Source organism: Poecilia formosa, unplaced genomic scaffold (assembly GCF_000485575.1).
Source record: "Poecilia formosa unplaced genomic scaffold, Poecilia_formosa-5.1.2 Scaffold140, whole genome shotgun sequence".
Lineage (NCBI taxonomy): Eukaryota > Metazoa > Chordata > Actinopteri > Cyprinodontiformes > Poeciliidae > Poecilia > Poecilia formosa.
This window is the reverse complement of record NW_006800079.1, coordinates 1,345,781-1,353,035: the sequence shown is the minus strand read 5'-3', so window position 1 is coordinate 1,353,035 and position 7,255 is coordinate 1,345,781. Positions and strand designations below refer to the sequence as shown.

The 7,255-nt window shown below is 35.3% G+C and overlaps 1 long non-coding RNA gene across 1 annotated transcript in view; it reads right to left on the bottom strand.

Annotated features, from left to right (window-relative positions):
* Positions 1-369: 369 nt before the first annotated feature.
* Positions 370-7,255, bottom strand: part of LOC107837408 (uncharacterized) — a 29,220-nt gene continuing 22,334 nt past the window's right edge. Inside the window, exon 3 of the long non-coding RNA XR_001663428.1 lies at positions 370-383. This is a non-coding gene — a long non-coding RNA (uncharacterized LOC107837408). The remainder of the gene's footprint in view (positions 384-7,255) is intronic.

The following is a 7,255-nucleotide window of genomic DNA, read 5'->3' as shown; positions in this document are numbered from 1 at the left end:
AATATATAAATTAATATGTATGTCATCAAAATCATGCCATTTGACTAAATGTAATGCTCATTGATATTTACTCATTGGTTACTGTGAAGTCTGAACTGCTTTGTTGCTGAGATTTGCTATGCAAACAAACCTACTTGACTTATGTTATGTATTAGACATCAAGTGATGATGGAAAGTATGATTAATGTCCAAAAGGGTTTTCCATGATTGGTGATCCCAGACCATTCCCAAGCCAGAAAGTTTATGGTTTGATCTTACTGGTAGAATTGAAGATAAAACCCTCAGAATCCTCATACCACCTGAGAAATCTTTCTCCGGTTTTCTAGATTAATCCAGAGGAACTTCTTACCTAACCATCCTCTGGGTCCTCAAGTTAGAAAATACTCAAAGGTCTTAAGCTCAGAGTTCTCCACAATTAAAAGTCCATATTTCTGGTAAATTCTGAGCACCAGGTCACTCCCCGCAGCTCTTTTTCTTCAGTCCTTGGATCAACTGCACCCTTTCCTCTGGACTGAAAGTTCACCTCCTACTGCGCCGCCGTCTCCACAAACTGATCCTGCCAGAAAACAGATCATCATTTTAATAAATACAAAATCCTGACTAGAGTCTCTGAGTGGTTTTCTCCATGTGGGTCAAAAAACTTAACCCGATCATCACAAGCCGAGTCAAAAAATAAAAAATAAACTTGCCATTTTTATGCAGCTACAGCAATGCCTAAAATCTTTAAACTGCTGGAACTGTGACAAACAAGGCTGGAGAAGGACCAGAGTTTATGTCACTGCCTGACTCAGCAAAAAGCTTTTCCTGTGCAGCCATAAAGAATGCACTTTATCTGGAAAAGTGTACTTTTGGTCACTTTTTTGGCACTCCAGGTGAGTACAGTAAGAATAAAGTATAAAACCTTGAGCACTTTGTGTAACTCTTGGCTGTATGAAAATGGCTCCTGTAAATTAAAATTTGAGTTGAGCTGTAGAGAATGTTGTATTATCATGTAGGAGCCTGGCCTGGCAACAGAAGACTAAGAAATTGGTCATCTTTTGCTTTTCACCAGGAAACAATAATGATTTTCCCCCAAAACTTTAGCCTTTCTTTTCTACAAAATATATATTTTCAATTCCCTGACTAAATTCACTCTAATTAAAATTTACATATTTCTAAAGATTTCCAATGTGAGATTATGCAAAACACAACCTTCCCCAATCCAGGAAATACATTTTCAGACTCTGTATTGTAAACAGATAAACTATTTCATTTTAAATTAGGATTGCGATTGTTTTGAGGTCACTTTTTAAATAATAACATACGTAAAACGTGCACCAACAGCAGAACATAATTTTGTGACAGAAGCGAAGCTGCTACAGTAGCAATTTATCATTACACAAAACATTTTTATTGTAGGATTACAAACCAGCTAAAGTGATAATCATTCTACAGCTCCTGTGGAGAAAACGCAATGAAAGCAAATTAATTCAATTTGATTTTTTTTTTTTTTTTTTTCAATTTGATTTTTTTTTTTTTTATCTTGATGCTTGGCAACAGTATTTACTAACTGTGTAAAATATTTCCCATCAGCACACTTCGCTGAGGTAAACTAAAACATGTTTAACATATGAACTGATTTGAACGAAATAAATTAATTAAAAATGAACCACTGAACTGGGACCGGGAGAAACAACAAGTCCTCTGCAGGTGATGAAAAGTGAGTGCCAGTTTTATGTATTGTTGGGCTGATTTCCCCAACAGCCTCCTGCAGAGACTCGTCGCTTCATTCAAATATCAAGCGGCTCTGATGGAAAGCTGTTTAAAAGGTGGTCTAATTGTCGTAATGGTCTGCCCCTCCGTGCCTCCCGTGCCCTCTCTCTCATGCTCCTCTCCTTTTACAGCCTCTTTCCTCTCCTTTCACGCTGCATTATGATGACATGTGAGCATTTTTCTTTCAGCTTCCCGCTCCTCGTTCACGGGGACGCAGGTTTGTGATTGACAGTTTAATAAGAAGGGCTTTCCATTTAGACAAAAGAAGAAAATGCATCAATTAGCACCCGCTTGCAAACAGTACACACACACACATACACACACCACAAAGTTTTATTCATGCACAAAAGACACTCCATCATGCAAATAAACCAGTTTTTTATTCTTTTTTTTCCCATCAGTGGTGTCACAAAAAATGTACAGTTGAAACCAGATACACTGTACACAGCCTAAAGAGATAAATATATTTTCTGACTTTATATCATTGTAACACATTAAACCAGACTAAACTTTTCCCTTTTTAGGTATATTAGGATCACCAAACTCACATTGATAAAATGCAAGAAGCTTTGCCATTTTTAAAAAACAATATTAATACAAACATGTCCTTTGGTAGGAACAGCTGTTAAGTTTGGCCAAACTTTGAGAGCTCACCAATTTGTTGTAATTTTGACCCATTCATTAAATTTTCTTTATTGATTTATGAAGAGTTTTAAAACATGTATAAAAGGAGACCAAATCCCTGTTTGCAGAACTGATGTAGTTCAGTCAGATATGTGCGCCACCTTGCTTTGACATGCTGCTTCACTTCCACCCACACATCTTTTAAAATGGGACTGAAATCATGGCTTTGTGTCGTCCACTCCAAAACATTGACTTTGATGTGTTTTGGCTACTTTGTAATAAATACGGGGAAATGATTAGGATCATTTTCAAGTTGGAAAATGTCACACCAAGAACGTCTGCATGTTTGAATTGTTGTCTTTTTAAGCGATTATCTAGGTTCAGATGTGTATTATAGAGAAATAAGCAAGTTTTGTGCTAATAGTAATGCAATGCAGAAATGTAAGAAAACAAAAAGCTGGTGTAAAGTTAGACTGCTGTAGTTTTGTCTTTCCTTACAGCTGCTCAAGTTATCAGATGAAAAGCGAAAGGGATACGAGGAACATCTTCTGCTTCCTAAATGCACGATATGCACAGCAAAAAAGGCCTGGTTATGTAATGGAGACATCATTTTCAGCACAACAGAACAATCCTCTGTGTTTCTGTGTCACAAGTATCTGCAGTAACAAGGCCTCCGAGCCATTGCTTGAGATACCTGAGATACCTGTTACATGTGCCAAAAATAAATAAATAAAATAAAATAAAAAATCACTTGAGTGTGTTTGATGTAAGAATAAAGAGAAGCTGTTTTTTTAAGTTTTGTGATCCATGATATTGTATTCATCTTTGGACTTTTATTACAGACCAAACTGACCAGGTGGTCAGGTCAGGGCTTTGGGATGGGAGGACATGATGACTGTTGCGAAACAAAATAAGAATAAGAAAACATGAGCATCACTTAAAGAAAAAAATGTTTTTCTGCTGAATCTAAAAGGTAAAGATACACATAATGTTGCATCCTAAAAAAGGTGACATTTACATCTGTAATAGGCCATTAACTCAGTATTGTAAAATTAAAACTTACGTTTAATTAGAAATTTAACTATGCATTCACTTTTATTGCCAATTATAATTTTACAACATAGTGAAAAAGAAGCAGAGAGAATATCTGTCCTCATAAATAAGCTTCATTAAAAATATAAAATGAAAATGTCTTTTCATTTTATAAATGCATTGATTCGTCTCACAGCCTATATAGAGAATTTATTACAAAATGTCTCTTTTGCACTATGTGTTTATTTCAGGAACACACCAGGCAGAATTGCCAAGCAACCAGAGGTTTCTATAAAAAGAGCTGTACTTTGAAAATTAAACAAAAGAAATCATGCTCGTGATAACACAGAAACAGCATGGTGAATGTTACAAATAACATTCATATGACCTTAGATAATAGAGTAGTGTCTATAATTACTCGTTTAGATGTCAGAGCTGCATTTGATACAGTCGATCACATTATAGATAAAAATACTCACCCGGAAACTTGCAGTTTGGAGCAGTATTCCAGTTATAATGGAGGTTAAAACAAATACAGCAGAATAAAGCACTCACATTTTATGTTGTTTTTTTGTTTTATTACACCTTGAGCTAAATTATGTTAAAATAATATTAATTAAAAATCATACAAATGGTTATAGATGTGCATGTATTCATACCTGAGGAAGCTTTTTGGTCAGTTTTTGCAACAGAACAGCATCACTTCACCAATTTGTTATCAATGTCTCCTTTGATTTAACACCATGCAACTAGTCAGCCATAGATGTTGTTCATCATTTTGAAAAATGTATCCACACGAGTGCCAGTGCACTCACACACCCTGCAAATCGCACAAATGGATACAATTGAGACTTGAATCTCCTTGTGTGACACTGTGTGATGCAGCCTGTTTACTCACCTCAGGATGCTGGATACCGGACTGAAACTGAAAGTTAAGCCACGACTTCCTTTTAGATGAATGGGTATTCAGAGCATTAACATTTAATTCTTAGTTGGTCTGCTGATCCTTAAAATGTAAGAAAAATATACACAAAAGATGATGAGACAGAAGAAACTCACCAGCAGAACCAGTTTCTCTTTCATTTTCACATGTTTAGACCTATAGGAAGTTACTGTACATGGCAATACAAGAAACAGTGATTCAGAAAACACAAATGTGTAGGTTGGAGTAGTGAACAAAATGCTCAATAAAAGCATTTCAATTAGCAATAAACAAGCAGCAAAGTTTGTAATTTAAAGGAAAAATCATATTTCTCCTATTTTAGTGTCTTAATTGAAACTGTGATAAATTTAGACAATAATTAAAAGTCCTTGTCATTGATGCAAACCCCTGAAAATATCAAGCTCCATATATTTTAAAGAATATAGTTTCCTTCTCAGACTGTTTGATTGTTCCTAAAGTGGAATCCCAGACAGCTGCTCATCTTCCAGTTAAGTAGGGATTATTCCTTTACCTCGTCACCATGTGCTAGCACAAAAGGAACAAGGATTTCATCAAAGTTTCAATTAAATCTTTTGACATTTATGATTATCTAAACCTGTGTCATTATATCAAAGAAGGTGTAACCTTTTGCTTAGCTGAGGAGGAGGGGAGTAGGTGCCGATTAAAATCCCTTTTCTATTTTAAGTGACATAAAGTCACACAGATGTGTACGCTGGTTTTCCAGTATGTAAGATATAAATACAGAAGGAGCAAAAGCATAAGATAAACAAAACAGATGTAACCAGAAATAGTTCAAAACAGCACAAGACCAAAATAAAGTTCCAGCTCATTTTTCATCTACTCAGTTTCTCTCCAACTGTTTACTTTCAACCACATGGAAGCAGCTAGATTCACAGATGGAGGCGACAGTAAAGGGATGATGGGACTGTGCTGGTAGTTTATATCTCGATGAGCAAATTTAAACAAACAAATGAGCTGCGCCGGGCTTTGCTCACGGACTAAGCTCTATCTAATCTTCCTCCTGTAAGAGAACAAAGTCTCTCACAACTTTCATTCAAAGAAAAACAGCACATCCTGCTAGTAGCTAATGAGGCATCCGCAGTGTGAGAAATCAAATAGTTATCGTCTAAAATTACGGGTCGGTTTTCTTCCACTACCGTCCAGGGAAGAATAAAATGCTTCATCAGCAGCGGGCACCAACACAGAACACATCAGCGCCTTTAGAAACCAACGCCTGATCTTTCAACAGCACTGTTTACCCGAGAGTAACGGTGCTTTGAAGAACCACATAAAACAGGTGTTTGTGTTACCATGTATTTAGAACATACTTTTTAATGATCTGAAAGCACAAATATGCAGTGATCAGTGTCTGCTTTGATTTTATTCACATTAGTGTGCCAGGGAGCAGCTGCAGGGGGTAAGATTTCTCTCTCTCTTTGTTTTTTGTCTTTCCCCATCCATACTTTTTAACCTTTTTTATGAGTATTTGTAACAGGTCTTCTTTTATAATCAAATTTCAGGCAAATCATGCGCATCAAAAGCAACTAATTCATCAACAGTCTGGTTCAAAATCACAGGACAGTGGGGAGAAATTTACATGTCAACAAATCAAAGTGAACAATAAAGCTGAATGTATCAAAACATGTCATTATTCAACAGACTCTGTTTGACACATTAAAACAAGTTCTCCGATGTTCAATCAAATATGTTTGCTTTAGCGGTCTCATTTTTTTAAAGATGTTTTGGTGCCTTAAAACTTCAGTGTGGTTGTGTACCAACACAAAGGAGTTCATAACTGTGAATTGAGTGGAAAGAAAATTACACATGGCTTAATTTATTTTTTGCAAGCAAAAATCTGCAAAATGTTTTGCATTCAGCCCCACTTTGTTTTTTGTAGAACCAAAAAAACAAAGAGATGTGTCTTTACAAACAAGTTATCACCAATTCTTAATCGGATTTAAGCCTGGATGTTGACTGGGATTTTATAGTATATTAATATACTTTGAGTTCAATTTTAGTGTCATTTTACCAGAGCACCTTTAACATATTTACTGTCTTCCATACATTACTTGTGGAAAACAGCAAATAGGACTTTTTAGGGAATTGTTTGAACAGTGGCTTTCTTCTTGTTACTTATCCCCAAAGGCAAGATTTGTGGATTTCTTTGATTAAAGTTCTTGAAGTTCTTGTGCTACACGTTTCCCTTTTCCAAAGGACAGTTCAAACCTGGTTTATATTGTTTTATAACCTTAACCCTGTTAAACTTCTCCACACCATTACCCACCATGCTGTTTGTCCTCCAATGTTTTTAATGTAAAACTATGAGGCTTTTACAGAACATAATTATAGTGAGATAAGATTAAACATGTTGGGTCTATTTACTGATTAGGTGGCTTCTGAAGTGCATTTGGTTTCACTTGATTTTATTTAGCATTATCAGAATAATACATTTGTTTCATTTTCCTTCCACAAGTTAAGTAATTTAGAAATACATTGAGGTTCTAAGAGTGACAAAATGTTTCAAATGTCCAAATTTATGAACACTTTTGCAGGTCACTGTAAGAAAAACACACATGCATGTGGTGTACGTTTAGGTATTTCATGTAAAGATGTAACTTTTCCTTTTCATAGAACTGTTAGGTAAAAAACAAAAAAGAAAACAAAACTTCATAGAATTATTGTAATGGTTCCAAACTGATTAAAAGTTAAATATCCAGAAGCAGAGGTGGACACTCTTCTGCTAATTTGCTAATGCAGTAATAGCGGAACAAATTTTTTGCTTTTGATAACTTTGAAAATGTTTAAATGCACACTTAGTTTCCCCTAATTACATTTTTATGGATACATTCTGGAGTATTATTGAAGTTAGCACTTTAGCATTAGCATGACTAATGTTTATGATTA